The sequence below is a fragment of the Micromesistius poutassou genome (assembly GCF_964030765.1).
Source record: "Micromesistius poutassou genome assembly, chromosome: 7".
NCBI classification, from domain to species: domain Eukaryota; kingdom Metazoa; phylum Chordata; class Actinopteri; order Gadiformes; family Gadidae; genus Micromesistius; species Micromesistius poutassou.
The window spans coordinates 12,174,771-12,195,222 of record NC_140277.1 but is presented as its reverse complement, the minus strand read 5'-3'; the positions used below and the strand labels follow the sequence as shown (position 1 = coordinate 12,195,222).

The 20,452-nt window shown below is 44.4% G+C and overlaps 1 protein-coding gene across 1 annotated transcript in view; it reads left to right on the top strand.

Moving 5' to 3' along the window:
• The window catches only part of slc24a3 (solute carrier family 24 member 3), a 62,235-nt gene that overhangs the window by 22,454 nt on the left and 19,329 nt on the right, over positions 1-20,452 (top strand).

Sequence of the window (20,452 nt, the reverse complement as noted above, 5' to 3'; positions counted from 1 at the left end):
GCACAGACTACTACTGCTCTCCAGAGACACACTCGCAGCGATCACAAGAAGCCCTTCGTTGCAGGGGGGCTACAGGAGTGGGCTGCACCACCTGGTCTTTACTCAGCCTAGTCCTAACTGCTCTGTCTGTCTTTGGGCCATTCGTTAGAATAAGCTTGCAGGTCGGTTGCACCAATCAAGCTCGCGCCTAGTCTTAACTACACCCGAGGGGGCATTAGCTCAGGAGGTAGAGCGGGTTGGCTGGTAACCGCAAGGTTGCTGGTTCGATCCCCGGCTCCTCCGAGCTGAGTGTCGTGGTGTCCCTGAGCAAGACGCCTCACAATTGCTCCTGATGAGCTGGCTGTCGCCATGCGTGGTTGACTCAGCTTTGGATAAAAGCGCTATATAAACGAGGACCATTTACCCGGTCTTAACTACTCCCCGTCTTAGCGAGGCGCATTCAGGTGAATGCCCACGCTCTGCGCCTAGCGCCGTGCGTTGCTATGATACATTGTTAACAATGTAGCCGACTTGCTAATTTGTAGCTGATTCATTTGCAATTCATTTGCGGCAACATTATGGAGGATCTAATGAAAAGAAAAGGCCACTGGATGGACATTGAGATCTAATAACGAATAGAGCTGTACAGCCAGCACAAACGGTCCAATGTTAAAACAAACAAGAAAAAGCAGTCAACTTGGAAAGAAATCACTGAGGCATTTAATAATTGTAAACTCAATTATTAAAGTCCTGTGACAGCTCCTCAATAAGTTCAGATAGATCTCTCCTACAGAATGGAAACCTCTCCGTCAGCTCCTCCTCGTTGTATACCTCCAATGTATTGCTCCTGTATCTAAGAATTCTCCCGTCTAAATACCTGCTCATTGTTAACACGATGTATGATATGCACCATTGTGAAGCAGAGCTGAGAAACAGTCCAGATGTTGTCTCCACGTCTGCTCCTGACGAGGCGTAAGATTTACGTCCGGTCTTTGTGATAAGAAAGCTTAAGCCGAGATGCTGCAACGGGTGTGACCATTAGTTCTGACTTGGAACCAAGCGTAATCCCTGGTTGTGCAACCGTGATTTCACACCTGAGCTGTTTGATCCGTTTTAATCGAAACCTGGAGCCGTTCCCCTGATAGTATAGTTTGTTTGGGGTGGTGTGGATGCTCATTCGAACTCTGGTGTGGACCGAACAGACAAAACCTGGTCCACTTGTAAACGGGGGGGGGGGTCTCGTATGGCTTCTGGCTTCCCCAACGATGGGTCTACTAAGTATCACCTCCACTTCAGTAGACTCGGTCCGAGGCTACTGTGGGTGTGATAACGTCCATGAAGAAATCTTCAAAAACCTCCACTGACGGTAACACTGAAGAGGAGACCCGTGGGCCAGAACATGCAGAAAATATGTATTTTTTCACACGCATGTGTCATTGCACACATGTGTCACCTGTATAACATATTGCCATTGCCCGGTAAATTAGAATCTTATCGCTAGCTAGTTGGCAAGTGAAAGGAATGGCGAGAGGAGTGTGTGTGTGTGTGTGTGTGTGTGTGTGTGTGTGTGTGTCTGAGTGTGTGTGTGTGTCTGTTTTATCCTGTTGAAAGCACTAAGCACTAATGCAGTATGTTTGCTTTCTCTCCAGGCACGTGTGTGTGTGTGTGTGTGTATGTGTGTGTGTGTGTGTGTGTGTGTGTGTGTTGGAGGGTTTTCCGTGTGGAATCCTGGGGCTTTACAGGGCTGATGTCCTGCCAAGCATACCCTTGATCTCCTAACACACACACACACACACACGCATGTGCACACACACATGTGCACACACACATGCATGCAACACTGACCAAACCAACATATAGACATGCAACACATGCAAACTCAAAACTCAAATACAGGCATGTGTTACACGTGCATTCACCTGCACACACAAATTACATTGCACACATTTACACACATGATTCCATAACCTGAACTATTAACATAAAACCCAAGCACTCGTAACTCTTATACAAGAATGACATACCCCCTCTTAACCATCCATGCAGTTTTCAGAGGCAGGAACACGTCACACACACACACACACACACACACACACACACACACACACTCATACAGAAACACACATACACATGAAAGTGCATTCATTTCGAGGGGGATGAGGAGTTATATTTAGACGAGTGACTAGTTTACAGCCTTTTTCTGTTTAATCACTCTTTCTCTGCTGAAACACTAATTACCTTAATGGGGATTGCTTTTTTCTTCTTGCACAAAGGGTTAGAAAGATCTTCAGTGTTTTTTACCAAGCTCTCGCTCTCTCTTGATCTCAATCTATCTCGATCTCTCGCTCTCTCTCTCTCTCTCTCTGTTGCCTCCATATCATCAGTTTTGGCTCCTCTCTACCACCACCCCTGTCTGTTTCCTTCTTCTGCGTTTCCTGTTGGGTACGAAAGAGATAAGCAACTACTTATTCAAGCATCAAGCTTTAGTATCACATACAAAATCACACACACACACACACACACACACACACACACACACACACACACACACACACACACACACACACACACTCAAGTTACTAGTGTCTCTTGCAGAACATTCATAGACTCTCATAAACCTTGTGTTGCTTGGTATTGGCAATGATTTCCCGAAATCTATTAGATTCGTATTCATTCCATTCGATTTATGATTTGATTAGATTAAATTCAATATAGATTGAGTGTATTTCAGTTACAATTTAGCTTGGAGTTAAAAGAGATTTTCAAATTACTAATGCTGTAAATTGTACAAATTGTACTCTTACCTGGTGCAATATAGATTTCAATATTTTCAATATAGATTTCAATATTGTTATCAATAAAATCAAAACTACAAATGTTAAATGCTGGCCAGCCGGTTCCGCTCTCTTTGTTTAAATGAATCTTACTAATGACACTCCCAAAAAGCCCTCTCTTAGAGTTGACAGAACACTGTTATTATATTACGCCGTCTTATACCTGGGAGGGGCTCAATCTTGCACATTGCGACTTTAAGAACTGACCCCAAAGCAGTTACATGAATGTAATCTTTAATTGAACATGACCAACAAACTACAGCAGTCAACCCAATGCATAATATATATGCTAGACTTCATTCTTACTCCTCTTCAACAGACTTTCCTGTCTCTCTTGACCATCCTGTCAATACCTGCCACAAAACAAACAATCAATTTGTGCTTCAAATTTGTGAGACAGACAGACAGAGAGATGCATCGAGAGGGATATAGAGCAAGCAGAGAGAACACAACATAAGAAGCCATGGCGTGTTTGAATCCTTTCCATTTACAGTGTGTTTGGGTTCTGGTGGTGGTGGCGGCAGTTCAGAAAGAGAAGCCCAGACAGTCTTTAAGTATTTCTAGTGACGTTAGGCTGACAGGAACTATGTCACACTGGAGCTAAAGTGTCTGAATAAATAAAATCACAGACAATATTACTTTTCACTCAGCAGACTGCGGTTCTTTCTTCTGATGTAACTTCAGAATCAATTGTGAATTCATTGGGTGTGTGGAGTTAACATATTGTCTATTAAATATGATTATGGTTTCACCGAAGCTTTCTCTCCCAACCTAAAAACGATCTATTGTTACCAGTATAGTAGATTTATCTCTTCAAGGGAAGCGCATAGCATCAGTGACGCTTGGTCCTATTTTATGTGTAGCTTATTTTCTCAGGCCTGACCCCACAAACACGTGCAGTAACACACACAGTGTTTATAACCATCTACCTCAAACTGATGAGAATGCTCGACAATCACTTTACTATTTCAAAAATGTGAAATCACCAGACCACGGGTCTGCAACTCAGACCCATTAAGATAAACGGAACTGTGATAAAATTCACAAGGCGCTGTGTTGGTTTCCAAATAATAATGTTTACTATTGTCACACATGTCTCTACCTCTTCCCTCTCTCTCTCTCTCTCTCTCTCTCCCTCTCTCCCTCTACCCATCTCTCCGGGTGATCTGAGAGCCCTTCCGCAATAACCCGCTGCTCCGTCTCCTCCACCCGGCGCCCCGCGCCTCGGAGTCACCCCGTGGTAGCGACACTCCTAATCACCCATACATTATCCTCCGCCCTTCCCTCTAATTATAATCTAATTATTCCAATGGAATGTAATTTCAAGGGTGGCGCTCCTGTCCTTGCAGCGCCTCCTTGCTCTCGTAGTTAATTGGAGCAGAAGAAGAAAAAGCAGGGGAAAGGGAATTTGTGTTGTCGTCATGTGTTGTCGTTGTGGAGTGTGTGTCTTTTTATTTTTTTTTTGAAAAGGGGTGGGGGATTGGGGGTCGTTTTTTGAGGGATGTTTGATCAGATCAAAAGAGAACCCATGGGCTCGCGGTGCCTCAAAGACAGCACGCACACGCACACACACGCACACACACACACACACACACACACACACACACACACACACACACACACACGCACACACTGACTTTAGAAGACACAGAAGCACACACACACTGACTTGAGAGGACACACACTTTCCCACAGAAGCAGTAAAATCAAATCAAACATGTGGCAATCATGTTGAACTGCCGGATGTATTCCTTTTGTGGTCTTTGCATTTCAGAATCACACCTACAACATAAAGAGACTGCAGTATTACGCCACTGCGAAACAAACATACACACACACGCATGTGCACACACACTACATTATGTAGCAGCCACCCCCTCGACCATTTGATACACACCTATTTGACGTGGCCCATTGCTGGTGACAGGGTTAGGTCTAGCAGATTTGCAACATTTCGGTCACAGTGTGTGACCGAAATGTTTTTTTTTTTTTCATTTCTTTATTTCTAAAGGCAGACGGTTAATGTTCTGCTATATTGGCCAAGCAGAGAGGCTAATACGAGTTTGTGTATGTGTGTGTGTGTGTGTGTGTGTGTGTGTGTGTGTGTGTGTGTGTGTGTGTGTGTGTGTGTGTGTGTGTGTGTGTGTGTGTGTGTTGTGCCAAACCATCTTCACCTTGCCTGCGGCCCATTTATCGCTCACTGGGCTTGTCAGAATGCTGCCCAGTTGGGAGGGAAGTGGTTTGTGTGTGTGTGTGTGTGTGTGTGTGTGTGTGTGTGTGTGTTTATAAGCATGTGTGTGTGTGTGTGTGTGTGTGTGTGTGTGTGTTTATAAGCCTGTGTGTGTTTGATGGAAAAAACAACACACACACGGCCACACACACATAACCATACACCAAAAAATCACACACAGACACACACACACACACACACACACACACACACACACACACACACAAACTCACTAGCCCAGTAAAGACAAACACAAGCTGACATGTTCACCTCTACTACAAACATCATAACCTAAACTTTGACCTCCTCCAATTTTTAAACATGTATTTCTCTCTATGTCTCCGCTTTCCTAAAGCTGTGTCCTCTTTAAAACACCATCCTTGGTTCTTCAGTTGCCAAATAATGAAAAACAATTTACTTTTAGGATGGAATGATACTGATGTCAGAGTATTTCTGCTGTTTTTAGGTTTGTTAGATGCCTCTGAAGAAGTAGGAGTTTACATGGAAAGCTACACGGTTTAAATAAATCTAAATGGGTATTCTAAATGGTCAAAAAATATACTGTGAGTTGAAAGAATTCAGAATTTGTTTCATTTATATATATATATAGTCATCCCTCATGGCCTTTTCTTATTGTGTTCAACAGGACTATAAACGTAGCAAACTAGTACTTTTCACTAAACACAGACTATCAATAACCATTGACCAGCTCTGCCCATGAGTTGGAGCTGTGAGGGTATTGTATATGGTGGAATGGACCTGGACACAGCAGAATGAGGTAACGGTCCACCTTAACTTCCAGGGATTATGCTGACATCGCACTGATATCAGTTTCCCTTTGGAACCGCAGCTTCACATTGGAACCATTCTCTATATTTCTAAGGATTGGTTTCACTGTAAAATTAATTTTGACGGAAACATTAGTGATTAAGCTGCACTCTGATATATTTAGAACGTGTGTGTGTGTGTGTGTGTGTGTGTGTGTGTGTGTGTGTGTGTGTGTTTGCGCGTGTGTTTCCGCTGTGTGTGTGTGTGTGTGTGTGTGTGAGTGGCTGCGTCTGTTTTCTGCGATGTCTTTGCCTCTTCCCTGTGTAATGAGCAGTAAGACAAGACATAATGGTGTAATTTTATGCATAGACTGCCACTGCACCTCACTCTAGGGACAAACATCCCCACACACACACACACACACACATACACAGCCTTACACACAAACGGAAAGCAGGGCTTAAATGTCATATTACTCAGCACAGTCACAGCAAGCCAAACGACCCGGCAGGTGTCCCAATGCATAAGCCTGTGTGTGTGTGTGTGTGTGTGTGTGTGTGTGTGTGCGTGTGCGTGTGTGTGCGTGTGTCTGAAGCTTTGTTTCTACTTTTGATATACAGAAAAACAAGGCTTAAAGATGTTAACGTGCTGCTTAACTACTTGCCTATCATGCATCCTGAATTTCCATGGAAGCCCGGGATTAGATTTACTGTCATTTTATCTCATTCATATACACTTCTTAAAACAAAACAGGATATCTCCAAATTATACAAACTGCTGAACGTGTGTTTTGGAAAAGACAGTGAAAGTGGGTGTATTTTTTATGCAATTGTACGTCCTGGCATTTCAGCCGCAACATAACCATTGCATGTATTCAGTCTTCAAAGTAATAGTTAACACATTTATTTTCTTGTGATTACCAAGTAGGCCTGCACGATAAATCGTTATAAAATCGCGATCTCGATTCATTTTCAGTAACTACTATATATGGGAAAATACTAACAAAACGTAGTCCCTAAACGTTACTTTTCCCAGGGACAGATTTGACAGCGATACTGCCATCTCAGGCAGTCTGCTATTGCGCAAGCACACAGCCGCGCAGCAAGCGCGCCTGCGTTCTGTACGAGACAGACGCTAGTAGCATGACGCTGTCTCTGCGCTTCCGCATGCATTTTACAAAGCTTATGACAAAAAAAGCCAGCAGTGGAACGAGATAACAAACGCCGTCACTGTTTACCTGTGTATGGACTAGGGCTTTGACTCCGAACTTTGTTATTCGAATATTTAAAAAAATCTAATCTAACGAATATTAGGCAGGACTTAATATTCAAACCTTTTATGGGCATTATTTTTTGTAAACGGGACGTAGACCGACTCATTTCACGGATTCCTGTAAGACCAGGTTGCCTTAATTACATCTGTCGCATATTTAAGGTGAAAACTAAATGTCAAGGGAAAGAGGCGGTGGTTGCAAAAAGTATTTCGATCGCTTATTAAGTTCACTCGTTGCTTATAATGCTTTATTCTTTTCCCAGTATCATTTCCTTAATTTAGAAGACAGTTTTGTTCATTTTTGAATTGTAAAATAAATAAAATGCAGCGCAACGCAGACATCTATTACTGACACCTTGCACAATGCGACCCCATACCCACGTAACTCCAGTAGGAGTAAGGAATTAACAGACGCAATTGCTTGCCATCTAGCAAAAGATATGTTCCAATAAACACCGTAGAACGTGACGGATTTCGAAAGATGATCCATACATTGGACAAACGCTACTCAATACCCTCCCGCAACAATTTTTCATCCGTTGTACTGCCACCTATGTATAAGAAAGTGCGGGCTGTAGTCGAGGCAGAAGTGCAGGAAGCAGATTATTTTGCGACTGATTTATGGTCCAGCCGAACCATGGAACCGTACATGAGCCTAACTGTCCACTTCATTGCGACTGATTTCGCCATGAATAAACATTACATTTCGTGAGAAAAAAAATTGTGGCAGAGAATTGCGATATCAATTCTAAAATTCTAAAAACATCGGGATTCATATTTTTCCCCCAATCGTGCAGGCCTATTACCAAGCCTTAAACATTAAGAAAGCAAGCGATGCTTACAGTACAGGGCATACACACAAGATACACCTTCCCTCAACCGTTACCCTCAAACACAGCCTTCATTGTCACCAAACTAAAACAAGGTTTCAAACGAATGGCCTGTGCTAGGTCGTTCATCAATGCATCAGGTCTAATTGCTAACTTTAGCCAGTGGTCAGAATGGTGAAGGAATGACAGGAGTGATTTATGTTGCGTGTCAATGATGCTAGCTTGGGCCCTCGAAAAGGTTACTGATCACCAATTGTGCTTAATACACTAAGGGTTGATGAGATGATCGTGTATTCATCCAGGGTCAATAGACCGTACTTGGGATCAACACACACACACAAACACCAAACCCAAAGACCCCCAGAGGTAAACTCGCTTGGAGCCAAATCAATATTAATTGAGCGTGTTTTGGAAGACGCCTTTCTCCGAGGGGGGAAGGAAAATAATAGATCCCTTGGATGGAGCCTTGTGGGACACCCTGAAATGCATTTGGCTGAATTGAATACAGGGCTGGTTCCAAATACTGTGACCCCTGAGGGCCCCAAACTCAATTGGAACCCAGAGATTTGGAATCCTCTGAGGCAATTAAGGAAGAGTTGAATGTGTGTGTACGATAGAACCGTATAAATACTGTGTTCAACGGGAAACCGACGCCATGCTTGTTTCTATTTTCTGCAGTTGAAGCCAGGGGCCATCACCAAAAAGGGAACTAGAGACCTAGATAGCAATGTTTCTGAATAAAAGTGAACTGCTTAACTGTGGACTTGCATAATTACATTTAACCTAACTGTATTTTAAATGCTGAACTAGTACAGAGACAGAATCAACAGAATCGTTGTAATCACAATGTTTCACACCCTTGGAATATAACGTTAGTCTGTGAACAATGGGCTCTTATGCTGGCAACTAGTCCCATTGGGGTTCAACAGAACAGATCTGACACTTTAACCTTTCCTTTATGGACTTTATTTGGTGTTGCCTCTCTTTTCCTATCATTAAATATGAAACCAAATATCAATCCATATTTTGTTCATCTCAAGATATGGCGATTGGAGAGAAAGATTACATAAAATGTATAAAAAGAAAGATGAATCTCATGTCATGGCTTGCCTGTGTATTTCTTTTCTTTTTTTTTAAATTAATTTAAAAATGAACCATACCAATACCGTGTTGACCCATTTTGGAAACAAATTAGCCCGAAATTTTCCAAGACACACTTTATAAAAATGCAGACTACATTGACAAATTGAAAGGAATTTTTCCTCACAAATAAGCGCACAAAATTTGACGTATAAAAAACCTCTAAGAATGGAATGCATTAATGGCACGCAACCACACATTGGCAGCCTTTATAAAAGACAGTAATGAATTCCTAACAACTGCAGAGGCACAGTGCCCTAGGTATGACATATTACTCCTATTAGTAAGAATACATGTGTGCATGTTTGGGGGGGGGGGGGATATTTGTGCATTTGTTGGTGTGTATGCATGTCTGGGACCATTTGTGTGTGCATGTATTTGTGTGTGCACACTTGTGTGTGTGTGTGTATATGTGTGTGTGTGGTTGTGCGTTTCTGCACACGTGTGTGTGTTGGAAGTGCACTTCGTTAGACAATTTGTTGCTGAAGAAAATCAGCATTTCTTTCCTGGTTGGAATAGAACCCCCTCTGCCTTCATCTGATTCGTCCTCGCTTGCTACCATGGAAACCAGTGAACCATATCACTCGCCACTGGAACATGTGTGTCTGTGTCTGTGTGTGTGTGGGTGTGTATGTGTGTATGTTTCAGAGAGACCTAAAAAAAAAAAAGACCTAAAGCTGATTCAACATAGTAACAGAAGTGACTAGGTACACATGTGGACTTTTCCCGTGCACACTCCACTATAATCCTCATAGCGAAATGTCTCTCTCTCTCTCTCGCTCTCTCTTGCTCTCTCTCGCTCTCTCTTTATCTTTCTTCCTCCGTCTCTCATTCTGGCTTTAATACTTAGCTTGTGCCAGCATCCTTCTGTGCCAGCTGTAGGCATTCCAAAGGCATTACGCAGACCTTGTGCCCTATGTGCATGCCCATACACATGCATGCACACACACACACACACACACACACACACACACACACACACACACACACACACACACACACACACACACACACACACACACACATGCACACCACATCCAGTTCAACATTCCACAGCACACTACAGGAGATGTTTACATTTCGAAAAGCCCCAGAACCCACCCTCCCATCCCAACCCAGACCCCCACTCAGCAACCCCCCCGCCACCCCCCCCCCCCCCCCCCCCCTTCCCTCCCTTCTCATGGAAACATGGATGTGGAGCCAACTGAGCTCAGAGAGTCATGGAGTTCAGGGGGAAGGAGAAAGACAGGACAGTGGGAGAAGAATGGGACACTGGGAGACGTCCAGGCCCAACGCAGAACACAGCGCTCCGTAGTCATGTGGCCATAATGTTATGTTTGTTGCTTTTTGGTTGCTTTTCTAGCCATTAGGCAGACGCTTTGATCCGTGGGGACTCCCGGTTCATCCAGATGCGTCTCCTTGAGGTGCAGGTCAGAGGTCGGGCACCATGCCCTGGGATGCCTAGAGGCCAGGCTGTGGACATGGGGGAACGAACCTCGTGCTTTACAGCTGGGGAGTCGGCGCGCCCTAGCCCTTACAGTATCCTGCCTCCCTGTTTCCTCTGCAATATAGGCACCCTTGAGCCCCGATACCTAACTGGATCTATAACCGTGCATAGTCTCTTTATTTGAAAGTATCTGCTAAACGACAATATGGTAAAAAAAAATCATACTTGCTGCAACTGCAGCTAGCCTTCTTATTTTTTCGGTCCCAGTTGGACAGTTGGCCGCTGTTGTGTCAGAGACGCTCATTGTGAAGGAGCAACTGGGTCCCTCACAGCCTGGTCCTGCAGAGGCCCTGTGGAGCTCTGCGGGGGCTGGGGCTGCGAGCAGCAGAGTAGCCCAGGAATGAATGCGCTACGCTGGGCTTTCTGTGGGGGGGACTTCATGTCTCTACGCTTCAAACAGGGGAGCCTGTCTCCTTTCCTGTCCTTGACGGACAGGACAGGACCGGAGAGAGAGAGAGAGAGAGAGAGAAAGAGAGAGAGAGTGTGTGTGTGTGTGTGTGTGGATTGTGTCAGGGATTTTTGTTCCCTAAAATCCCCGACGGGATGTGCCACAAAGACTATTGTCCCGCATGTTTCAGTACTGCGGTAATATTGAAGACAGACTTCTCCGTCCGGCCCCCCCCCCCCCCACCCCTCAACACCCATGGAAGCCAGGCATCTTCTCTCTCTCTCTCTCTCTCTCTCTCTCGTCAGCTGGGGTTAGAGCTCAGGAGAGGTGAGGATGGAGGGACCTCCACTGCTCTCTCTCTCTCTCTCTTTTTTTTTTTTCTCCCCCTCTAAATTTATATATTTAGCTTCTCTATTTCTATATTGATCCCTCTGTCTCTTTTCTTCTCTCTCTCTGTTTATATATTTAGCTTTTCCATTTCTACATTGATCCGTCTCTTTTCTCTATCTATATCCTTATCTCTCTTGCTCTCCCATTTTCTTCCTCTCTCTCTATCTCTCTCCATCGCCTGTCTCCTCCTGGAATGACTTCTGTTTTTCGTCCAATCAACTTTTCCTTCCTTTTGTCTGCCTTTACCCGTCCTGCTCATTTTTCCGCCTGCTGCCTCTCTCTCTCTCTCTCTCTCTCTCTCCCCTTTCTCTCTCGCCTTCTCTCCTTCCCTTGATCTCTGATCTCTCCTCGCCTCCTCTAGTCCTCCTCATTCTCCTCCGTAGCGGGTTACGTCTCAGGGGCTTTTGGCATGTGTCCAAGTCAACGTAAACCCTACCCATGACTACTCGGTCGCAGAAGAGCATAATGTGTTCTGCTCACCAATCGAATGCTGAAATACCTGCACCCAACACACAATATATCACGTCAACGTTGACACTGTAGAACGAATCACAGCAATGTGTATATTTCTTAAGTTTGTGTCACATTGACTATGTACTGTATATACCATAGCTGCATTATTTTGCTGCTCTCACACGTGTACACACACACACACACACACACACACACCTACACACACACACACACACACACTCACACGTTCAAACTTCTGAGCTATAAGTCATGCACCACATGCACACACACACACACACACACACACAGGACAGAGCTATGATGCCTTAAGTGGTGATGTCATTTTGTGCGTTGAGAGGAGAGTAGACGCGCTGCGTAGGCATATATTGGAGCGGAGAATAAAAGGAATATTTACAGAGAGTGCTATGCTGGGATTAGTAGCAACCCCATCTGTTTATGAGCAATGGAAGCCCTGTGTATTGTGTTTGTGGGGAGGGGATGAGAGTGTATGCATTAAACATGGCCCAAATGACTAGGTTCCCTAGTGTGCTACATACGGTAGATCTGTCTGGATCACAGTCATCATTTTTCCTTTGTTCCCCATACCGCAACACACCAATTCCCTTTGAATGGCCACATTCTGCACATCCATAAACACGTATAGATTTACACATTCAGTTTTCACTGTGGCAAAATCTCAATAAACTTGTTTTGATCTGCGGTTGTTCCAGCCTGATAGTGGAGTCCCACAGCAGCTCAGTTCATTGGTGTGTTCCGCACCTGGTGCCCATGATGTCACCAAGTCACAGAAAACAAGTTAGGCCATCAGGGGGATAGTGTTGCTTTCTGCAGCGCATTGGTCCATTAGTCTGGGCTGGATTGAGCCAGACACGTATATGTGTACATTTGTGTGTGTGTGTGTGTGTGTGTGTGTGTGTGTGTGTGTGTGTGTGTGTGTGTGTGTGTGTGTGTGTGTGTGTGTGTGTGTGTGTGTGTGTGTGTGTGTGCGCCGATCTCATGAGGATGTGCATGCTCAGGCTTATGAAGCTCTGAGTACATTAATGGTTTCCAGAGGATTGCCTATACGGTGTCAGGAAGGCAGATGCAATGGAGCCGACTGACATAATCCCTTCCTATTTGTGGGAAGCCCCCATTGATTCTGCTTATACAATGTATACAGCCACACTGAGCGTGCGCTAGGGGTCAGCACTGCAATGCCACCAACAGCAGCGAGGCCAAAGGCTATGATCGTTGTGACTGAAGACTTCCTATGACCCTTTTGTCTTCCCTTGAGCTTAGCAACTTAGCTGCAAGTCGATCCAGTAGAGCAATCAACACACAGGTGCTCCCGCTCCAATAACCAATTGGAGATGATCAATGCATGGGTGTTGTGGGGTCATGGGGGAAGCGCATCATGATGGGACCTTTGTGGCTGAGAAACATATGAGAGCTTTGACAAACAACAATTATGCATGACAAACAAACAGTTCCTTAGTTTCCTGGGTTTGGTTCAAAGGTCACAGAAGAGGTGCTGGAATTTGGATGTTTGCAGTCACTTATTGATGATTGTAGTTTTCTCAGTGGGACGCCTTGGTTGTTGTTCAACTTTTGAACACATTGAACGACATGGCTGACTGATACAGGGTTAAGCGACCTACCTATGCTTGAGCATTGTTTCTTATTCTCGTTGTTGCTGGTCTGTTAGTCAATGCTTGTAGGACTTGATTTCCTTATTGGTCATGCCAACAACATCACTTTACCCTTAAATTAAATCAATCATGCAATAATTGATTCCGTTGAATTGAGATTCAATCGATTTTTCAATCAGATCCATCAACAGCAAAACATGGCAGCAACGATGTGAAAACATCCAACGCATGATTTATTTCAACCCTCCCCTTTTACTCTCTCCTTTAATTTGTCTTTCGTCCTCACTTCCCAGCCCATTCACAGCATCTTTTCCCCTTTTTTTTTTACAGCATTCCCTCCCTACAAATGTGTTTGTTATTATGCTGCAGGATGGTGGTCATGTGCTGCTCTTTAAAAATCACACAAACACGCTGAGTGAGGACACATCTTGGGTCTTGAGTGGACCTGTTGAGGGTTGAGAGCATTGTCGCACATCCTTCTCTAGAACAGCGCAGCGTCTCTGAGCCTCTTGTAGTTCACATCCTTCTCTAGAACAGAGCAGCGTCTCTGAGCCTCTTGTAGTTCACATCCTTCTCTAGAACAGAGCAGCGTCTCTGAGCCTCTTGTAGTTCACATCCTTCTCTAGAACAGAGCAGCGTCTCTGAGCCTCTTGTAGTTCACATCCTTCTCTAGAACAGAGCAGCGTCTCTGAGCCTCTTGTAGTTCACATCCTTCTCTAGAACAGAGCAGCGTCTCTGAGCCTCTTGTAGTTCACATCCTTCTCTAGAACAGAGCAGCGTCTCTGAGCCTCTTGTAGTTCACATCCTTCTCTAGAACAGAGCAGCGTCTCTGAGCCTCTTGTAGTTCACATCCTTCTCTAGAACAGAGCAGCGTCTCTGAGCCTCTTGTAGTTCACATCCTTCTCTAGAACAGAGCAGCGTCTCTGAGCCTCTTGTAGTTCACATCCTTCTCTAGAACAGAGCAGCGTCTCTGAGCCTCTTGTAGTTCACATCCTACTCTAGAACAGAGCAGCGTCTCTGAGCCTCTTGTAGTTCACATCCTTCTCTAGAACAGAGCAGCGTCTCTGAGCCTCTTGTAGTTCACATCCTTCTCTAGAACAGAGCAGCGTCTCTGAGCCTCTTGTAGTTCACATCCTTCTCTAGAACAGAGCAACGTCTCTGAGCCTCTTGTAGTTCACATCCTTCTCTAGAACAGAGCAGCGTCTCTGAGCCTCTTGTAGTTCACATCCTTCTCTAGAACAGAGCAGCGTCTCTGAGCCTCTTGTATCTCACATCCTTCTCTAGAACAGAGCAACGTCTCTGAGCCTCTTGTAGTTCACATCCTTCAGAGGTCGGAGAAGGTTCCGGTACCCTGGAGTTGAGCTTGCTTTAAAGTATTTGAAATATGTGAACAATTGAGTGGGATTCGACTATGTTGAGCGAAAATAAGACAATTTTTCACGTTGGTACCACGTTTAATGTATGTCATTATCAAAATACTGTTAAATATATGAATATACTTTAAACTAAAAATAACTGAAATTACATATTCAGTGCCCCAATTTTAGACCCAAATGAGGCCCTATGATATTTGTTTTGTTGTGTTGTCGTATTTTCAATTTAAAATCAAATGAATATCTCCTCTATTCCCCCCTCAACGCTGTTCCCATGGAGAGATAACACAGTGCGCACACTGCGATGTTGGAGCTGCACTTAAAGTAGCTGCAGTATGTGAACAGTGTTTAACGCAGCCTGGAGGCAGCCTGTTAATGATATCGCTAATGTGTCACGTTTGGAACAGGGGCTGTCAAAAATGATCACATTTACAGCAATAACGCTGCCATCATTGAACGTAATGAGGCTAATTCTCTCCTTGAGAGGAAGAAAGGCCTAAATGCAATAACGGATGAACATAAATCCTTATTTTTCTTCTTTGAACACCACGTTGAAATATGTATTCGTGCCGCTGTTTGTTTTGTTTTTTTGTAGTGATAGTCATTTGCTTGCCGTTGCTGTTTCCACTTTGGTCCAGAGTTTTTGTGCTGAAATGGTTGGTGCAACAGTAGGGACGTGGGATCAAATAACATTGATGTGCCGATTCTCAGATTCCCAAGTCTGAGTCTCTTTGTGGCTGTCTGATGGGGTGGTGGTGGGGCTGGTGGTGGGGTTGTTTGTTGGTGGTGGTGGGGCTGGTGGGGATGGGCTGAGTGGGGTTTCTGCACCTGCTAATTCTGTGTCCGTCCGTGTCCGTGTCCCAGGTCACCACAGGTCACACTGCCCACATTTGCCAGGGCTCACTGATTAAATGCCAGCATTACCATGTGCCCTTTTGCAAGGGGACCAGGCACACACACCAACGCACCGACGCATGCATGACAAAACTACACATGCACGTCTTTGGACCAAAAATAAAGTGGTCTTTACCCCCCCGGAAAGAAAGACTGGAAACGGGGGCATGCTTTTACGGACTCAGAATCTAAATGGAGCACTCACTCTCCCTACTTTTACAGCACTCACTCCTTCTTCCATTCCTCTCTATTTGTGCTGCAGGATTTATTTTCTCTCTCTCTCTCTCTCTCTCTCTCTCTCTCTCTCTCCCTCTCTTGTGTGCATGATCCCCTGTAGCGGGAAAAAGGAACATTTCCATCTCTCCTGAGACCCAATCTGTTGAAGGTGAACAAAGGAGCAAGAGGGTGAGACAGAAAGTGCAAGCGAGAGTGCAAGAGAGTGAGAGAAAGAGTGCAAGAGAGTGAGAGAAAGAGTGCAAGAGAGAGAGAGAGAGAGAGAAAGTTCAAGACTGAGAAAGGGAGTGCAAAGAGACAGAGCACTAGAGAGAGAGTACATGAGAGAGAGAGATTGTGCGAGAGCACGCGAGGAAGGAGAGTGTGTTCCTAGCGGCTAGATTGGATGTGTGTGTGTGTGGTGGGTGTGTGGCAGCTTGTTAAGAGCTCATCGCCGCGGTGACCTTGTTGTCACTGTGAGGAGGAGGCTGATTGATGGAGAGATGGCGTTCTCCTCCGGGGAAGTGCGAGTGTCACCAGGTCACCACCGCCTCCACCACTACCGCTCTGATACATGTCATCACAGACACTCATTTACCCCACCATAGAGGGAGACTGTACTAGTGCAGAGAGAGAGAGAGAGAGACTACTGGATCGAATCTATTCGGTTCGATTTGATTTCTGATGTGATTCGTTTCAATATCCGGTTAGGGATATTTCAGTTACAATACCAATTTTGCTTGGATATGAAAGAGATATTATCAGATAACGAATGCTGTTAATTGTTAAAGGAACTCCAGGGGAAATGGCACATATTAAAAGATTGGTCTCTGGATTTTATGAATCAATACTGGATCATTCAAATAATGATCAAATTTGGAATGGGTAATCAATCTTTTTTACCCAGCCCTAGTTGCAGCTATTGAGCATCAGGTTATAGGAGGCAAAGTTATATTGGATCCATGATAGATCCAATATAGTTGGATAATATAGATAGTCCATATAAGCATTATCACACATTATCTGCAGTCTTTTCAGCAAGCAAATAGCAGTTTGGTTAAAAGGTTGACATGTAATGTCTTAATGCCCATATTATATTGTTTGCAACATTACAACAATTTCCAGGAAATTTTCTAGGAAATGTCATTGTGTTTTCTGTGGTAATTGGGGTATTGGGATGGAGGCCAACAAGTATGGTTGATTGTTTCGTGGTAAGAGATTTTCTCTTTATTCGTGTTGTTTTCCTCCCGTCCTCCATGTTTAAATCCTCTGTGCCAAGCGTTTCGGATTGTGATGTTTACAGGAAGTTGGGATTTTTTTTTCTTGACCCTGAGCAGTTACATCTGTTAGTAAATCCCACAGACCTTTACCAACACACAACATGCACATAACGAGGGATCCTGTGGAGGGATAGAAAATTGACTGAATAGAGGGTGAAAACGTGTGAAATCTGGATGAAAGCAGGAAAAAAACTCAGTGGAAAATCAAACTCCTGGTTGTTTGGGTTTGTGTGTGTGTGTGTGTTTGTGTGTGTGTGTGTGTTTTGTGTGTATGTGTGTGGGTATTTGTTGTTTTTCTGTGTGTTATCCCACGTCTTAGGTAATACCACCCACTCTCATTTAAGCACTGTGGCAGAAAAATAAATGCAAACACATGCTGCCATTGGTGTGTGTGCGCGCGTGCGCTTGTATGTGTATGTTTGTGCATTCGTGTGCGTGTGGGTATGTTTGTGTGTGTGTGCAGTGTATATGTGTGTCTGTTTGTCTGTCTGCATGTGTCTGTGTCTTTAATTTGCACGTGCATTTTTAATGTTTCTGTGTGTTTGTGTAGTTCTGTCTGTCTGTCAGTGTTTAATGTGTGTACGTCTGTTTAATGTTTGTGTGTGTGTGTGTGTGTGTGTGTGTGTGTGTGTGTGTGTGTGTGTGTGTGTGTGTGTGTGTGTGTGTGTGTGTGTGTGTGTGTGTGTGTGTGTGTGTGTGTGTGTGTGTGTGCGCGCGCATAGGCATGCATGTTTTTATATCCCCGCTGTTCTTTTTACCAGTAACAGACACAAGGCCACAAGGTCGAACGTTTCCAACTACACTTAAATCTTAGCCTTTTACCCCATGCCAGAAGTCCCCTCCTCCACCAGCACCCTACCCCTAAGCTGCTAAACTCTCAGCACTATACAGCACATGCATGGGTTAAAAGCGCTAAAAGCCATTAATGGCATTGTCAGAGTTCTATAGGGGGGGTTGGGGGTTGGAGAGGGCGCTATTCTCTCAGTACACCTCCAGAGGCATTAGAGCAAGGATTACCTCATGTTTTACAGATCTGCTGCCATGCCATGCCAAGGTCATGTGGCTGACATGGAATACGTGTGTTTAGACGTGTATACCACAATGTGTGTTTGTGTAACAGATAGTGAAAGACGCTGGTGGGTCTTTATTTTAGTGTGTAACATGTGTGATATTTTCCTGGTTCTCATGACCCGGGGAGTGTGTGTGTGTGTGTGTGTGTGTGTGTGTGTGTGTGTGTGTGTCTGTTTGTGTGTGCACATGTGACTCTAAATATTCTGCACCCATACCTGCTCCATAATATCCAGTGTTTCTTTCAACAATGACAATGACATGAACCCATTCTTCCCATCCACCCCATACCTTTATATACCTCTATATCTCTTTGAGAGAGAGAGAGAGAGAGAGAGACAGAGAGAGAGACAGACAGAGAGAGAGACAGACAGAGAGAGAGAGAGACAGAGAGAGAGACTGAGACAGAGACTGAGACTGAGAGAGAGAGTGAGACAGAGTGAGACAGACAGACAGAAAGAGTGAGAGAGAGAGAGTGAGAGGCTAAGCCGTACAATGGTGTAGATGTAGTGATGCCATCTGTGCAGCACAGCGTCTTTTTTGCTGCTCTTAAAACCCAGAAGCCTCGAGAGATCCCCTTAATGATGCATAGGATTGGAAGGATTCCCTCTCTCTCTCCGTTTCTCTATTGCCTACATAGCTCGACCAAGAGCTCTCTCTCTCTCTCTCTCTATCACACTCTCTCTCACACTCTCTCTCTTTCTCTCTCTCTATCTCTCTCTCTCTCTCACACACACACACACACACACGCTCACACACACACACACACACACACACATCACACATACTCTCGCTCATCTTCGCTTTATTGAAGCCACGCAGGTCTTATGTAATCGCTTACGTAAGCAAGCCGCGGAGGGAGAGAGATTGACAGGGGGGGAGGGGCAAATCACAGGGTGGTGGTCTTATTGTATCTGGGATCTGAGATTGACAAGCTGTCCATCAGAAATCAATCTGGACAAATCAAACACGACACATGAGAGAGGGACGGCGGTACAACCTCAGGTTCAGCTCCAGACCATCGACCCGTTGACTGTATTTGCGTGCGTGTGTGTGTGTGTGTGTGTGTGTGTGTGTGTGTGTGTGTGTGTGTGTGTGTGTGTGTGTGTGTGTGTGTGTGTGTGTGTGTGTGTGCGCGTTTGTTTTTCGGATATACAGGATCAATATGTGGGCCGTTACGTACACAGGGCGTCCTTCTGTGTAGCAGGGCCTCAGACCTGGATGGGCTGATGGGTTTGACACTCTTCAAGCCAACACATTACAACTATAGGCGTTTTGAAACAGCTTGGCCGTGCGGTTCGGTCAACGGGGCACTAAGATATGACACGGCTGTACTATAGAGTGTACTGGTGTCAATCACCACTCCTGCCCCAATGCACGCTGCAATCAGCAGTCTCAACCAATCAGAACACGTGTGACCGGGCTGTCACCCTAGCAAGCTGCAATCAGCTCATCAGAAACCCGTTAGGCTTGTGCTGCCTTGCTCAGCGACAGCAGAGAGCACATAATCCGCCCTTTCAAATGCTTATGCAAGCATTTGAAGCCATTCTGCCAAAACAGTCCAGAGCCCATTGTTAAATGTGAGTGAGTTATGATGGCTGGTGTGTTATTGATTGTTTTTCATCATTTCTCTGCATTGATCATTTATCAAAGATATAAAAGATAATTTTTTACAACATGTGGTTGGGAGAAAGTACTTTCCCTAAATGAAATACTGAAGAGATTTATATATATATATAATTTTTTTAAGCAAATATATAAATATTCTGTCTAGGGAATATGACAGATGTCTAAGGAATATGACCAAGCGGTTGTTATATATATATAACATGTAACATATATGTTTATAACAACATGTTATATTACATATAAAATAAAACAACATGGTGTATGTTATATAACGTGTTATATAACATGTTGTTAACATGAAATTGTTACCATGTTATATTTATTTGGATATATGTTGCTGTGTATCTGTTGTTGTTGTTGTTGTGTGGCTAATTGTTTACCCTGATGGGTAATTGGCAGTAATCATGGGCCTGGCTCTGGACAAAACAAAACGCAACATGCTGTAACTACTTTAATGACAACCACCTTCAGACACCGCTGGAATTCATTTGTAAACCGCGTGCGTGTGCGTGCATGCGCGCGTTTGTGTGTGCACGTGCACGCGTGCGAGCCTGT